At 39.9% G+C, this 18,028-nt stretch overlaps 1 protein-coding gene across 1 annotated transcript in view; it reads right to left on the reverse strand.

Moving 5' to 3' along the window:
• Positions 1-18,028, reverse strand: part of RAG1 (recombination activating 1) — a 69,937-nt gene that overhangs the window by 41,654 nt on the left and 10,255 nt on the right. The window lies entirely within an intron of this gene.

Below are 18,028 nucleotides of genomic sequence, written 5' to 3' on the forward strand. Positions count from 1 at the left end.
GAGAAAAAAAACCCTACCCAATTCATTCTGTAAAGCCAATATTAACCTTATACCAAAATGAAATTAAGATATTACATAAAGAAAATTCTAGATCAATATCCTTCCTGAATACAGATAAAAATTCTTAAATATACAATCATGTCATCTGCAAACAGAGACAATTTGACTTCCTCTTTTCCTAATTGAATGCCCTTTATTTCTTTCTCCTGCCTGATTGCCACAGTCAGAACTTCCAACACTATGTTGAATAGGAGTGGTGAGAGAGGGCATCCTTGTCTTGTGCCGGTTTTCAAAGGGAATGCTTCCAGTTTTTGCCCATTCAGTATGCTATTGGCTGTGGGTTTGTCATAAGTAGCTCTTATTATTTTGAGATACGTTCCATCAACACCTAGTTTATTGAGAGGTTTTAGCATGAAGTGCTGTTGAATTTTGTTGAAGACCTTTTCTGCACATATTGAGATAATCATGTGGTTTTTGTCGTTGGTTCTGTTTATGTGAGAGATTGCGTTTATTGATTTGCATATGTTGAACCAGCCTTGCATCCCAGGGATGAAGCTGACTTGATCATGGTGGATAAAGCTTTTTGATATGCTGCTGGATTTGGTTTGCCAGTATTTTATTGAGGATCTTCGCATCGATGTTCTTCCCATTCTTCAGGAATATTGGCCTAAAATTTTCTTTTTTTATTGTGTCTCTGCCAGGTTTTGGTATCAGGATGATGCTGGCCTCATAAAACGAGTTAGGGAGGATTCTCTCTTTTTCTATTGATTGGAATAGTTTCAGAAGGAATGGTACCAGCTCCTCTATGTACCTCTGATAGAATTTGGCTGTGAATCCATCCGGTCCTGGACTTTTTTTGGTTGATAGGATATTAATTATTGCCCCAATTTCAGAACCTGTTATTGGTCTATACAGAGATTCGACTTCTCCTGGTTTAGTCTTGGGAGGGTATATGTGTCTGGGAATTTATCCATTTCTTCTAGATTTTCTAGTTTACTTGCACAGAGGTGGTTATAGTATTCTCTGATGGTAGTTTGTATTTCTGTGGGATCGGTGGTGATATCCCCTTTATCATTTTTTATTGTGTCTATTTGATTCTTCTCTCTTTTCTTCTTTATTAGTCTTGCTAGTGGTCTATTTTGTTGATCTTTTCAACAAAACAGCTCCTGGATTCATTGATTTTTTTGAAAGGTTTTTTATGTCTCTATCTCCTTGAGTTCTGCTCTGATCTTAGTTATTTCTTGTCTTCTGCTAGCTTTTGAATTGGTTTGCTCTTGCTTCTCTAGTTATTTTAATTGTGATTATGTTAGGGTGTCGATTTTAGATAATTCCTGCTTTCTCTAGTGGCCACTTAATGCTATAAATTTCCCTCTACACACTTCTTTAAACATATCCCAGAGATTCTGGTATGTTGTGTCTTTGTTCTCACTGGTTTCAAAGAACATCTTTATCTCTGCCTTCATTTTGTTATGTACCCAGTAGTCATTCAGGAGCAGGTTGTTCAGTTTCCATGTAGTTGAGGGGTTTTGAGTGAGTTTCTTAATCCTGAGTTCTAATTTGATCACATTGTCGTCTGAGAGACAGTTTGTTATGATTTCTTTTCTTTTACATTTGCTGGGGATTGTTTTACTTATAAACATGTGGTCAATTTTAGAATAAGTGTGATGTGGTGCTGAGAAGAATGTATATTCTGTTGATTTGGGGTGGAGAGTTCTGTAGATGTCTATGAGGTCCACTTGGTCCAGAGCTGAGTTCAAGTCCTGAATATCGTTGTTAATTTTTTGTCTCATTGATCTGTCTAATATGGACAGTGGGGTATTAAAGTCTCCCATTATTATTGTGTGGGAGTCTAAGTCTCTTTGTAGATGACATGATTGTATATTTTAAAAACCCCATTGTCTCAGTCCAAAATCTCCTTAAGCTGATAAGCAACTTCAGCAAAGTCTCAGGATACAAAATCAATGTGCAAAAATTACAAGCATCCCTATACAACAATAACAGACAAACAGAGAGACAAATCATGAGTGAACTCCCATTCACAATTGCTACAAAGAGAATAAAATACCTAGGAATCAAACTTACAAAGGATGTGAAGGACCTCTTTAAGGAGAACTTGAAGGAAATAAAAGAGGACACAAACAAATGGAAAAACATTCCATGCTCATGGATAGGAAGAATCAATATCATGAAAATGGCCATATTGCCCAAAGTAATTTATAGATTCAATGCTATCCCCACCAACCTACCACTGACTTTCTTCAAAGAATTGGAAAAAACTACTTTAAAGTTCATATGGAACCAAAAAAGAGCCCGCATTGCCAAGTCAATCCTCAGCAAAAAGAACAAAGCTGGAGGCATCATGCTACCTGACTTCAAACTATACTACAAGGCTACAGTAACCAAAACAGCATGGTACTGGTACCAAAACAGAAATATAGACCAATGGAACAGAACAGAGGCCTCAGAAATAACACCACATATCTACAACAATCTGATCTTTGACAAACCTGACAAAAACAAGCAATGGGGAAGGGATTCCCTATTTAATAAATAGTGCTGGGAAAACTGGCTAGCCATATGCAGAAAGCTGAAACTGGATCACTTCCTTACACCTTATACAAAAATTAACTCAAGATGGATTAAAGACTTAAATATAAGGCCTAAAACATAAAAACCCTAGAAGAAAACCTAGGCAATATCATTCAGGAAATAGGCATGGGCAAAGACTTCATGACTAAAACACCAAAAGCAATGGTAACAAAAGCCAAAATTAACAAATGGGATCTAATTAAACTAAAGAGATTCTGCACACCAAAAGAAACTATCATCGGAGTGAACAGGCAACCTATAGAATGGGAGAAAATGTTTGCAATCTATCCATCTGACAAAGGGCTAATATCCAGAATCTACAAAGACCTTAAACAAATTTACAAGAAAAAAAACAAACAACCCCGTCAAAAAGTGGGCAAAGGATATGAACAGACACTTCTCAAAGGAAGATATTTATGCAGCCAACAGACATATGAAAAAATGCTCATCATCACTGGTCATTAGAGAAATGCAAATCAAAACCACAATGAGATACCACCTCACACCAGTTAGAATGGCGATCATTAAAAAGTCAGGAAACAACAGATGCTGGAGAGGATGTGGAGAAATAGGAACACTTTTACACTGTTGGTGGGACTGTAAACTAGTTCAACCATTGTGGAAGGCAGTGTGGCGATTCCTCAGGGATCTAGAACTAGAAATACCATTTGACCCAGCCATCCCATTACTGGGTACATACCCAAAGGACTATAAATCATGCTGCTATAAAGACACATGCACACGTATGTTTATTGCAGCACTATTCACAATACCAAAGACTTGGAGCCAACCCAAATGTCCATCAATGATAGACTGAATAAAGAAAATGTGGCACATATACCATGGAATACTATGCAGCCATAAAAAAGGATGAGTTAATGTTCTTTGCAGGGACATGGATGAAGCTGGAAACCATCATTCTCAGCAAACTATCACAAGGACAGAAAACCAAACACCACATGTTCTCACTCATAATTGGCAGTTGGATAATGAGAACACACGGACACAGGGAGGGGAACATCACACACTGGGGCCTATCGGGGGTAGGCGGAGGGGTGAGGGATAGCATTAGGAGAAATACCTAATGTAATTGACGAGTTGAAGGGTGCAGCAAACCAACATGGCACATGTATAACTATGTAACAAACCTGCACGTTGTGCACATGTACCCCAGAACTTAAAAAAAATTCTTAACAAAATACTTGCAAACAGAATTGAACAATATATGAAAAGAATTTTGCAACATTTATCTCAATGATTCAAGACTAGTTCAATATTCAAAACCCAGTTAATGTAATCGACCATTCTAACAACTCTGACAAGAAAAGTCACGATTACAGTGTTCTTATATAACATAGTTCTAGAAATTCTAGCCAGTACAATAGGCAAGAAAAGGAAATGAAAAGCATACAAAACACAAAGAAATGAAACCATTTCCATTTGCAGATGACATGATTGTCTATGTAGACCATCTCATAGAATTCACAAAACCCTCCTAGAATTTAAAAAGTGAGTTTAGCAAAGCAACATAAGATAACCACTAAAAATATAAATTGTATTTCAATATACTAGCAATGAAAATGTGCACACTGGAAAATGATTCATTTATTTTTGTAATATCATTTAAATTGCTCAAGAAAAGCTTAGCTACAAATCTAACAAAACATGGACAAAATATGTAAAGGACTTGCATTCTGAAAACAACAAAATGATGATGAAAGAAGTCATAGAAGATCTAAATAAATTGAGACATACCATGTTCATTGACTGAAATATTCATATATAGTAAAGGATGAATTCTCCCACAAATTAATACACAAATCTAACACAATTCTTATCAAAATACCGGCAAGAATTTTTTAAGATTGACAATATTATTCTAAAATTTATATGGAAGGTAAATGAACTAAAAGAGCTTAGGAAATTATAAAAATCTAAAGTAGGAAGAATTTATCTACTTGACTTCAAGACTTATTATACAGCTACAGTAATCACAACTTTGTAGCATTGGTGTAGGGATAGACATAAAAATCAATGAAAAAAATTGAGAAACCAGAAATAGACCCACATAAGTACACCCAATTTTTTTTTGACAATGGTGCAAAAACAATTCAATAGAGAAAAAATCGCCTTTTAAACAAATGGTACTAGAGCAATTGGATATCACAAAGAAAAGAAGGAAAAAGAGACAGAAAGAGGGGAAGGGATGTAGGGAGAAAGGAAAGAAAGGGAAAAAAGAACAAGGAAGGAAAGAGAGGGAAGGAAGGAAAGAAGAAAAGACAGAAGGAAGGAAGAAAAATACTTGACCTAAGTTTCATCTCTTAATACAAAAACTCAAAATGAATCACAGTAAAAAAGACTAACAATCCAATTAGCAAATGGGTAAATGATATGAAAAGACATTTTTGCCAAATAGAATATACGGATGGCAAATAAGTACATGAAAAGATGTTACACATTTTTAGCCATTAGGAAAATGCAAATTAAAACTACATTGAGGCCAGGTGCGGTGGGTCATGCCTGTAATCCTCAGCACTTTGGAAGGCCGAGGTGGGTGGATCGCTTGAATCCAGGAGTTTGAGGCCAACTCTGGCAACATAGTGAGACCCCTGTCTCTACAAAAATTACAAAAAATAGCCAGATGTGGTGGTGTGTGCATGTATTCCCAGCTGCTTGGGAGGCTTAGGTGGAAGGATCACGTGGGCCAGGGAAGGTGGAGCCTGCAGTGTGCACTGATTGCATCACTGCATTCCAGCCTGGGCAAGAGAGTGAGACCTTGTCTGAAAAAAAAAAAAAAAAAAAGAACAGCACACACCACATTGAGAAATAACTAAATATTTATCAGGATGCCTAAAATAAAGCTAAATCACTCATACATTGCTGGTGGGAATGTACCTTGGTAGAGACACTCTAAATAACTACTTTGCCATTTCTTTTCTTTTCTTTTCTTTTTTTTATTATACTTTAAGTTCTAGGGTACATGTGCACAACATGCAGGTTTGTTACATATGTATACATGTGCCATGTTGGTGTGCTGCACCCATTAACTTGTCATTTACATTAGGTATATTTCCTAATGCTATCCTTCCCCCCTCCTCCAAAGCTAAAATGCAATTACCATGACTCAGTAATTACACTCCTGGATTTAACCCAGAAAAATGAAAATTTATGTTCACACAGAAACCTGCCACAGGAATGTTCATAGTTAACCCTAGTCCAAAAATCTACACACTGTATTATTCCATTCATATAAAATTCTTGAAATGATAAAAGTACAGAAATAGAGAACAGATTAGTAGTTTGGGGGGTTTAAAGGTGGATAGAGGAGGAGAGAGTGGCTGTGGTATAAAAGGGCAACATGATGGATGGATCTTGGTGATAGCAGAAATATTCTATATCTTGACTGTATAAATGTCAAGATATTGTCATATTAGCCTACAGTTTTGCAGGGTGTTACCGTTGGTAGAAACCGAGTAAAGTGTAAATGGATTTTCTTATATCTTATAATTGCATGTAAATTTACAATGATCTCAAAATTGAAAGTGTAATTTTTTAAAAAAAAATTATGAAATGGCCAGCAAATGCAACTGTGAACTTGGACTGGATCCTGGATGGAAGCTCAAGCCAAACATCCATCTCTAACAGATATTTGAAGTACATTTGGAGAAATTTAAATATGGGTGTGTATTAGATAATGTTTATTATGTAAGTTAAGTTTTCAAGTATGATAATTATATTATAGTTATGTAGAAAACTCTCCTTGTTCTTAGTTGTATTAGTCCATTTCACACTGCTGATAAAGACATAGCCAAGACTGGACAATTTATGAAAGAAGGAGGTTTATTGGACTTACAGTTCCACATGGCTGGGGAGGCCTCACGATTATGGTAGAAAGCAAGGAGGAGCAAGTCACATCTTACATGGATCGCAGCAGGCAAAGAGAGAGCTTGTGCAGGGAAACTCCCATTTTTAAAACCATCAGATCTTATAAGACCCATTCACTATTACAAGAACAGCACAAGAAAGATCCACCCCTATGATTCAATCATCTCCCACCAGGTCCTTCCCATAACACGTGGGAATTATGGGAGCTACAAGATGAGGTTTGGGTGAGGACACAGAGCCAAATCATATCATTCCACCCTTGGCCTCTCCCAAATATCATATCTTCACATTTCAAAACGAATCACGCCTTCCCAATAGTCCCCCTAAGTCTCATCTCATTTCAGTATTAACTCAAAAGTCCACAGTCCAAAGTCTCATCTGAGACAAGGCAAGTCCCTTCACCTATGAGCCTATAAAATCAAAAGCAAGTTAGTTACTTCCTAGGTACAATGGGGGTACAGGCATTGGGTAAACACACCTGTTCCAAATGGGAGAAATTGGCCAAAACAAAAGAGCTAAAGTGCTCATGCAAATCCCAAATCCAGCAGGGCAGTTAAATCTTAAAGCTCCAAAATGATCTCCTTTTTCTCCATGTCTCAAATCCAGGTCACACTGATGCAAGAGGTGGGTACTCATGGTCTTAGGCAGCTCTGCCCCTGTGGCTTTGCAGGGTACAGCCCCTCCCAGCTGCTTTCACAGGCTGGTGTTGAATGTCTGCAGCTTTTCCAGGCAAACAGTGCAAGCTGTCAGTAGATCTACCATTCTGGGGTCTGGAGGACAGTGACTCTCTTCTCACAGCTCCATTAGGCAGAGCCCCAGTAGGAACTCTATGTGGGGGCTCTGACCCTACATTGCCTTTCCACACTTCCCTAGCAGAAGTTCTCCATGAGGGCCCCACCCCTGCTGCAAAATTCTGCCTGGGCATCCAGGCATTTCCATACATCTTTCTGAAATCTAGGCAGAGGTTCCCCAACCTCAATTCTTGACTTCTGTGCACTGACAGGCTCAACACCACATGGAAGTTGCCAAGGCTTGGGGCTTGCACCCTCTGAAGCCACAGCCCAAGCCATACCTTGGACCCTTTTAGTCATGGCTGGAGCAGCTGAGACACAGGGCACCAAGTCCCAAGACAGCACACAGCACAGGAGCCCTGGGCCGGGCCCACAAAACCACTTTTTCCTCCTAGGCCTCTGGGCCTGTGATGGGAGGGGCTGCCGTGAAGGCCTCTGACATACCCTGGAGATATTTTTTCCATTGCGTTGGGGATTAATATTCGGCTCTTCATTACTTATGCAAATTTCTGCAGCCAGCTTAAATTTCTCCTCAGAAAATGGGATTTTTTTTTTCTATTTCATTGTCAGGCAGCAAATTTTCCAAACTTTTATGCTCTGCTTCCCTTATAAAACTGAATTCCTTTAACAGCACACAAGTCACCTCTTGAATGCTTTGCTGCTTAGAAATTTCTTCCACCAGATACCCTAAATCACCTCTCTCAAGTTCAAAGTTCTACAAATCTCTAGGGCAGAGGCAAAATGCATCCAGTTTCTTTGCTAAAACATAACAAAAGTCACCTTTTCTCCAGTTCCCAATAAGCTCCTCATCTCCATCTGATACCACCTCAGCCTGGATTACATTATCCGTATCATTATCAGCATTTTGGTCAAAGCCATTGAACAATTGTCTAGGAAGTTCCAAACTTTCCCACATTCTCCTGTCTTCTTCTGAGCCCTCCAAGCTGTTCCAACCTCTACTTGTTATCCAGTTCCAAAGTTGCTTCCCCATTTTCAGATATCTTTTCAGCAGCACCCACTCTGCTGGTACCAATTTACTGTATTAGTCCATTTTCACACTGCTGATAAAGGCATACCCAAGACTGAGAAATTTACAAAAGAAGGAGGTTTATTGGACTCACAGCTCCACATAGCTGGGGAGGCCTCACAATCATGGTAGATGGAAGGCACATCTCACATGGCAGCAGACAAGAGAAGAGAGTTTGGGCAGGGAGACTCCTATTTTTAAAATCATCAGATCTAGTGAGACTCAATCACTATCATGAGAACAGCACGGGAAAGACTTGCCCCCGTGACTCAATCATCTTTCACCGGGTTCCTCCCACAACACATGGAAATTGTGGGAGCTGAAAGATGAGATTTGGGCCAGGCACAGTGGTTCAAGCCTGTAATCCCAGCACTTTGGGAGGCTGAGGAGGACAGATCATGTGAGGTCAGGAGTTCGAGACCAGCCTGACCAACATGGAGAAACCCTGTCTCTACCCAACATGCAAAATTAGCTGGGCGTGGTGGCACGCACCTGTAGTCCCAGCTACTCAGGAGGCTGAGGCAGGGGAATCACTTGAACCCGGGAGGCGGAGGTTCCAGTGAGCCAAGATCATACCATGGCACTCTAGCCTGGGCAAAAAGAGCAAAACTCCAACTCAAAAAAAAAAAAGATGAGATTTGGGTGGGGACACAGAGCCAAACCATACCATTAGTATAATGAAATATTTAACGATAACATGTAACAATGCCTGCCCCTTACTCTCAAACCATTGATAAATTACAAACTGGAGAAAGGGAAGTGGGAGGAAAGAAGGAAAGGAAGGCAGCCTCCATAACCAATAGCTATAAACTTTGCCCCACATTTTAAGAGTTAAGATCTCAACTAACAAAGTAATCTTTAATATCTCACTGGCCTGGACAAACACAGCAATTCCTTTTTACAACACTAATGTTTTATTTTCTTAGATAACGTTTGTAACCCTTTTATATATCTGATATGTTTTACTGGATAGATACTGTAACCTTTTTCAAATACATTTATCACTACATTTGAATAGCCTTTTTCAGCCAGGCACCACGGCTCATGCCTGTAATCCCAGCACTTTGGGAGGTCGAGGCGGGTGGAACACCTGAGGTCAGGAGTTTGAGACCAGCCTGGCCAACATGGGGGAACCCCGTCTCTTCCAAAAATACAAAAATACAAAAAATTAGCTGGGCATGGTGACACACGCCTGCAGTCCCAGCTACTTGGGAGGCTGAGACAGGAGAATCGCTTGAACCCAGGAGATGGAGGTTGCAGTGAGCTGAGATCACGCCACTGCACTCCAGCCTGGGCAACGGAGCAAGACTTCGTCTAAAAAAAAAAAAAAAAATTAAAAAATAAATAGCCTTTTTCCAGTTTGTGAACATATGACTCACATTTCCCTCTTGGCTGAATGTCCTTGGGTCTCATCTTCCCCATTGCAATGTCAGCAAGAAAACAAGGTGATTCTTTGAAGTGGCTTTAGATTGCACTCCTGTCAAAAGAAAGCTTGTGATGTTTATGAATTTAGGAACTGTGGGATAGTGGTCCTCAAGCCCTGGCGGGTAAGCTCTTCCTTCCTTTCCCAATGTAGTTCTTATATAAACAGCAAGACTATGTTTTAAATTTTTAAATTGGTAATCGATTTAAATTTAAATTCCAATCACGGTGGCTATTTCAGAAAGTAGAGCTGAGTTTCAAAATGGTAAGGAGGAGTTTTTACTTTTTATTTTATAATCTTCTGTAACATGACTATTGTCTCTTGTCTGTGAATTTGAATTTCTTTTTAAAGTTGTGGGTGTGGGTTGGTGGGAGGGCGCGGAGGGGCTATGTTCATTTGGTTTTAAAGATAATACTCAATCTTAGAATCCTGGAGAGAATAAATAGGATGATACCAAGAGCCAGAAGGAACACAAATTGATACCTTTCTGGGAAGTCATTTGTAACAGGAGTCATAAATATTCACAGCCTTTGGCCTACCAATTTCCCTTGAAGGAATCCTTCTTAAAGTAATCATTTAAAATGCTGACAAAGATTCATGCAAAAAAAGTTCATTGTCATATTATAAATGCAAAGGTAGAAGAAATAACCTAATGTTCAACCTTAGAGGAATAGTTAATTTGTTATAAGTGCAGTTGTATAGATAGGAAACTGTACATTCTTTAATATTATCCTGAAACATTTGATCACAAATAAAAATGCTTGATGTATTTGAAGTAAATACGAGTGACTTTAAGAGCAATGCAACTAAAGCTGTTGAATTTCAGTTTCCAACTGTGTTCCAATTTCTAATATTTTATTTCCTCTCTGGAATATGATTTTTGGCACTTCCCTACCTTAGTTTTAAGGGATTTCCCATCAGAAAACACACCTGTCTGGTCATGGCTAAAATTATTTGTTGCCAATTGATTTCTAATATTGACCCTTTATATCCCTAACTTACTGACGCAGAAAACAACAAAAAAATTTAAGTGGTCCTTAATAAATGCCTTAAGAAAAAATTACCACCATTATCACCCTCAAATAACCATTTTAGAAATCTTCCAATGGGCATATATCAAATCTTCAATGGACATTATTTATTTTACATAATTGATATCCCCTACAGAATCTCCTTCAGGAAAGTAGTAGCATTAGCTCATTCAGAACACGAACATTACTTGGTTATAAGAAAGCGAACACTCTCATGTTGTTTGTTAAAGCAATGTTCTACTTAGTAAATCCACAAAGAAATCTGTTTTGTTCCGGCAGGAATTGGGATGAAAGTGACTTTTTGGTGGATGCATTCTGCAAGTTCAATTCGAAATCGAAACTCATTTTCTTCTTAATAATCACAAGATATTAACAGCCACACCATATGAGAGAGGCAAATGTGGGTAAAGACTGCAGGAGTCTGGAATATGTGTCCTACTATATGCGAAAGAAAACGAAAAGGTATAATAGCATTAACAAAACACACTCAAACACACACACACACTTACACAAACCTTCCATTTCCTTTTCTAGTAAAGCCATTTGTAATTTGCCTAATTTTGTCATTCTAATAAACCTCGTTGTAGGCTGACTCTACTCTAAAAAAATTGTATATTCCCCCCACCCCAAAACATTTGCATTTAGTTGTTTGGAACAAAATACACATTCTTCTATAGAAACAATGTTATGAATTGGGGTTAGTTTTCCAGTCAGCCTCACAAGAGACAATTTGGTTCATACTGTATCTAAAATGTTTGCAATGAAAGTATGCAATTATTGAAAATAATACTGTTGCATAAAGGACATTATTTCAACTACATTGTGGACAATTCAAGAAAACTAATCGTGATTTAGTGTCCTTTTTGGGAAATCATATCACATATTCGAATCAGGAACACTGGAAACAAGTATCCTGTTTTTCCCACCAAGTTCAAACCTCAGTTTGGGACACTTCCTCCCGTTCTGCCTCAGATTCTCTGCTTTTGCTGCTGCCGCGAGAGCCTCCACACCTAGCAACCATCAGCAACATACAAAAACCAGGCTTTTAAATTCAGGCACTTCCTAAACGATAAACCTCCAATTGTTTCAAAATACAGATAAACCAAAAGCTTAAATATATGTTTTTGGGCCGGGCACAGTGGTTCACACCTGTAATTCCAGCAAAGTAGCAAAGTCAAACAAAGGCGCATGCTCCAACACAGATAAATATTTATCAGGTGAACATGTTAAGCAATGATATTGAAAGGACATGTAGGCATCCTTTTGCTTTATTTCAGGTTTCGGGTGATTTTAGAAATTTTTAAAAATGTGTCCAGAAGGGAAGGTACAAAGAGAATTCATAAGGTATTACTTACTTCGGTGAATTAATCTGACCTTTAGCTCAGTTCAAAAACTGATTTTGCCGGCTGGGCGCGGTGGCTCACGCCTGTAATCCCAGCACTTTGGAAGGCCGAGGCCGGTGGATCACGAGGTCAGGAGATCGAGACCATCCTGGCTAACACGGTGAAACTCTGTCTGTACTAAAAATACAAAAAATTCTCCGGGCGTGGTGGCGGGCGCCTGTAGTCCCAGCTACTCCGGAGGCTGAGGCAGGAGAATGACGTGAGCCGGAAGGCGGAGCTTGCAGCGAGTGGAGATCACAACACTGCACTCCAGCCTGGGTGACAGAGCGAGACTCCGTCTCAAAAAAAAAAAAAAACACAACACTGATTTTTACCACACCATGTGCCTGGGCACTAACTCGGCTCACAAGAAACATATAGGCAAATCAGACAAAAGCAATTCATTTGCATTAAAACTATAATTCACAAGTAGATCAGATACTTACATCCTCCGGCTGGTACATTTTTTCCCTCAAGGAAAGCAGTTAATTGGGTGAACTTATCATCTCAACATTGCTTGATGAACAGTGGCAAAATTAAGAACAAAACTGGCTCCAGTGCAGTGGATATGTGCCCACCTTCCCATTTCTTCAAAATTAAGAAAAAAAATAAACTCATTCCTTTATCCAAGAGCAGGAAAAATGAGTGTGGCCACAAAAAAAGCCTAGGTTTTTTATTGGGATTGGGGGAAGACAATGGAGAAGGAGGGCACATATTTGTACTCCTTGCTAGTAGATAGGCTTTACCAAGGAAAACTCATTGTCTTGGAAATTTTGGAGAACTTTTGTAGATTTCAATGTGATTTCTTAAACTAAACTTCTGCCTCCTGGTGGCTCAGACTCCGCTTCTAGCCTGGACAGTCGACAACCAAAGGTGCATCTCCAAAGCCTGCCATTACTGTGCGCAGTCTCCCCAGGAGCCTCCCTGCAAACATCCACACGTCCACATCCCTTCCCTTCCCTCTTTGTCACCCTCTCCCACTGCCCTGCCCCTCCACTTCTCAACACCTCCTCCCTCCACTGCTCTGAGCACTTTCCCTCATGTTGACGGAGTACGGTAGTGGGGAGGATGAAGAAGAGGGTGGAATGGTGGGGGCTGCCGAGAAACTTAGGACACTTGGAGTGTATTTTAAGGCCAGAATCTTGTATTCAGAAATAACCCTTCATGTGCTCCTTTGGCTTCATTAACTGCTATTAGCAATTGTAAAATCATTTAACAACTTGAAGATTATGACATCAGGCCATCTCCAAAATGCCTGCCTTCGAAAATGGGCAACCAGGGGGAGATTTTGATCCAAGGCACCTCGTCTTCCAAACAGCTGCCACACTAGATCTCTGACCTTGCCTAGGTCCCATCATATCGAATTCCTCTTTCCCTTTTTAATTAACTCATTCTTTCTTGGTCTATACTTTCATAAAAGGTTAGCGTATCTACGTTCTTATTCTTGCTTCTGGCACAAGAAAGATTCTGACTCTCAGGCGTTTTTGTCCAGATTGCATGTATCAGGCTGCATTTCTTCTCTGAACACACAGTCTCCCCAGGTTGTGTCACCTCCTTAAAACTAGCTGGGCACAGACACCTTCTGGAAAGTTTTGTGTCCCCTCAGGAGTATGCCCACTCTGATCTGAAGCCTGCTGCTTTAGTTCCTTCTCCCTGCCTCAACCACACTGACTTTAAGGCTCTGGATTATAAATGCAGCTTATTTCAGCTTTAGGGCCTTTGCAATAGGTGTTCCCTCTGCGTGGACCACTCTGCTTAAAGATCTTTGCATGCAGAAACCATCACTCAGGTTTTTAGTTTAAATCTCTCCTTCACAGATCAGTGGTGAGTGAGGGAACGAACCTGCATCTGTTATTTACGGCTGCTCCCCATCCTCACATTACTGCCTGAGCTCCACCTCCTGCCAGATCAGCTGTGGCATTAGATTCTCACAAGAGCACAAACCCTTTTGTGAACTGCACATGTGAGGGATCTAGGTTGCACACTCCTTATGAGAATTTAATGCCTGATGATCTGTCACTGTCTCTCATCACCCCCATATGGGACTGTCTAGTTGCAGGAAAACAAGCTCAGAAATCCCACTGATTCTACATTATGGTGAGTTGTATAATTATTTCATTATATAGTACAATGTAATGATAATAGAAATAAAGTGCACAATAAATGTAATGTACTTGAATCAACCCAAAACCATCCCCCTGCCCCACTCTGCTCTGTAGAAAAACTGTCTTGCATAAATCCAGTCCCTGGTTCCAAAATGTTTGGGGACTGCTGTACTGCTGTATCTCCTGGGCTAAGAAGAGTGCCTAACACATTCTATTAATTATCTATTGCTGTGTACCAAATTACCCAAACTTTAGAGCTTAAGACAACATTTATTATATCACAGTTTTTGTAGGTTCCAGCTTAGGGTCTCTCGTGAGACTGCAGTCAAGATGTCATCTGATGGCTTGACTGGGGCTGGAAGATCCACTTCCAGGATGACTCACTCACAAGGCTTTGGCAGAAAGCCTCAGCAATCATCTGGCTATTGGCAAGAGGGCTCAGTTGCTCAGCAGTCTTTCTAAAGGGCTACTTGGGTGTCCTCAGGACAGGGCAGGGGTTTTCCCTCATAGCAAATAAGAGAGAGCAAGACCGAAGCTGCAATGTCTTCTACAGCCCAGTCTAGGGAGGCACATTCTGTCATTTCCACAATATCCTGTTTGATATGGTTTGGCTGTGTCCCCACCCAAATCTCATCTTGAATTGTAGCTCCCCTAATTTCCACGTGTCGTGGGAGGGACCCAGTGGGAGATAATTGAATCACGGGGGCAGTTTCCCCCATACTGTTCTTGTAGTAGTGAATAAGTCTGACAAGATCTGATGGTTTTATAAAGGGAAACCCCCTTCACTTAGATCTCATTCTCTCTCTTGTCTGCTGCTATGTAAGACATGCCTTTTGCCTTCCACCATGATTGTGAGGCTTCCCCAGTCATGTGGAACTGTGAGTCCATTAAACCTCTTTTACTTTATAAATTACCCAGTCTCAGGTATGTCTTTATCAGCTGTGTGAGAACAGACTAATATACTGTTACATGAGGCAGTCCTATGTATTGTGGAAGCAAACTACACACGGGCATAAATACCATCTTCAAGGCAGGCTGCCACACACACTTATAATGGTTGTTCAATAAGTGTATTTTGAGTTAATAAATTGTGTCATAATTTTATAATTCAACTTGTAAAGAGCCATCTTATTTCCACATATTTGGGGAAGTTTTACCTTCCCAGCTCTACTTTCAGCTGTGTAAAAGTATATCCTATTTCATTTTTCAAATAGGATGTGAGAAACAGCAACCCAGGAATGATATTGTCTTAGTTCAATTTGTGCTGCTATAACAGCATAACACTGACTGGGTAATTTATAATGAACAGAAATTTACTGGCTTAGTTCTGGAGGCTGGGAAATCCAAACTCAAGGGGCTGGTATCTTGCAAGAGCCTTCTTGCTGTGTCATCCTATGGTGGAAGGGCAAAGAGAAGGCAAGAGAGAAAGAAAGACATGGAGAGAAAGACGGGGCCAGACCAAACTTGTCCCTTTATAAGGAACCTACTCCCAGAATAACGAATTCACTCACATGATAATGGCATTGATCCATTCATGAAGAGTGTCCTTCCATGACCCAAATACCTCTCATTAGGTCCCACCTCCCAAAACCACCACATTGGGGATCGAGTTTCCAACGCATGAAATTTAGGGGACGCATTGAAACTATAGAAGATGTGGAGACTATATTTTTATTCACATTTGATTTACTTATAAGGACAACTGGACAAAATATTTTAAATTATTAGGTTGGTACAAAAGTAATTGGCATTTTTTCCATTAAAAGTAAAGGCAGAAACCACAATTACATTTGCACCAATCTAATAGCAGCTTTTCAGGAAACCTGATCATTGTGGTTGCTACATATAGGTAACTTTACTAATAGGAATATTCAAATCTTTCCATCTGCGTAGGACTTCCTAGTTTGCAAGGTATCTTTCCATATGACCTCATTTGAACTCATAACAGCTCTGAAAAGAAGACAGGATAGATTTCATTACAACTCTATAGATAAGGACATCTGACCAGGTCCCAATTTTAATGAGAGGCAGAAGCAGGAGTAGAACTTTGGCTTTCTTATTTCTAGTATCAGGAAAGAATTCAAGAAAGAACTGTGCATAAAGTAGGCTTAGCTATGCAGCAGAAAAGACAATCCCAATATCTCAATGGCTTAGAATAACAGGCATTTGTTTCCTGCTCTCGTAAGTCCAATGCGGGTGGGTTGACTTTCCAAGACAACTGCCCTTCATACATCAACCAAGTTATACATCTCTTCCCTCTTGTAGCTGCCCTTTGCTCCTTGGTTGCACACAGGGAAAAGAGTCTTGCAATGAAAATAAAACGCTTCGACCTAGGAATGATATGCATCCTTCTTGTCATAGCTCACAGGCCAGAACTAATCACGTGGCCCTGCCTGAGTGCAAAGGGAAATGGTATTTGTAAGTTTCCTGTGTGCCCAAGGCATGGACGAGCACTAAAACTCTCTCCTATATTGAATAAATTGGATTTGAAGAAGTAGGAAAAGGCCCCTTGAGGGCACTTATGAAAACGATGTAAAGAAACATACACAGAATACCTAATCTTTTTGAAAACCTGGTGCTGGGGTCTCTCACAATAGATTTTTATTATTTTATCCTGACAAAAGCCTGGTAAGGTAGGCATTATCCCCTTTTTTATGGTTTTTGGTCATTGTAGTTCATGGAAGTTATGTAACCTGCCCCAGAGCTCACATTAAGAAGTGGAGGGAACTCTGATTCTCTTGCTTTTTCTTTTCTCCAGCTCTCAATTTCATATAATGATCTTTTCTTCCATCCCATAAGAGGTTTAATTTTTAAGAGGAGCTTCTAGGGAGGGATACAAAAAGGCTGGCAATGTTTTATTTTTTAAAGCTGGGTGGTGAGCACACAGATGTTTATGTTCTTTTTATGTCTTAAGTATTTCAAAATACAATCTTTTTAAAAGGGGGTTGATAGAACCTGAGAACCAGTGATAAATTCTTCTTAAAAAGAGAAGCATTTTTAATGAATATTGGCAGCCAGAAAGTAGGACATACAGTACTGGTAACATTTATTGAGCCCATACTAGTGCTAGTTTTGAGTTTGTTTGTTTGTTTGTTTGTTCCTTGAGACAGGGTCTCACTCTGTCACCCAGGCTGGAATGCAGTGGTGCAATCATGGCTTACTGTGGCCTTGACTGCCAGAGCTCAAGCCATTTTCCCACCTCAGCCTCCAGAGTAGCTGAGACTACAGATGTGCACCACCACGCCCAGGTAATTTTTAAATTTTGTGTAAAGATGGGGTCTCACTATGTTGCCCAGGCTGGTCTCAAATTCCTGGCCTCATGTGATCCTCCTGCCTTAGCCTCTCAAAGTACTGGGATTACAGGCATGAGCCTATCTGTGCCTGGCCAGATAGTTTTAAATAATTTCTTTACATATTTTATCCCATCCTTCCAACAACCCTGTGAGGTAGATACTATTATTATCCCCATGTTAATACGAGATGAGAAAACTGAAACAAGCACAGATTAAGTATTTTACCTAAGCCACACATCTGTTAAGGGAAAAACTGGATTGTAACCAAGCATTCTGGCTTCAGGATACATACACATGACTACCATCCTAGAAAACCTCCCCTAAGAGGTGGACGATGAACCAAATACGCAGAGGTGGATGAAAATCTTTTGTGCTTCTCCAGCAAAATGCGTGCTACATTCTCTAGACGTTTATGACCAGTTAAACAGGGAATTTAAAATAGTTTTCCCGTAACAGAGAAAGACAAAGGGCTGGTGCTCTTGGCAGGAAATTCAAAGAAATA

Source organism: Hylobates moloch, unplaced genomic scaffold, assembly GCF_009828535.3.
Source record: "Hylobates moloch isolate HMO894 unplaced genomic scaffold, HMol_V3 SCAFFOLD_11, whole genome shotgun sequence".
Taxonomy (NCBI): domain Eukaryota; kingdom Metazoa; phylum Chordata; class Mammalia; order Primates; family Hylobatidae; genus Hylobates; species Hylobates moloch.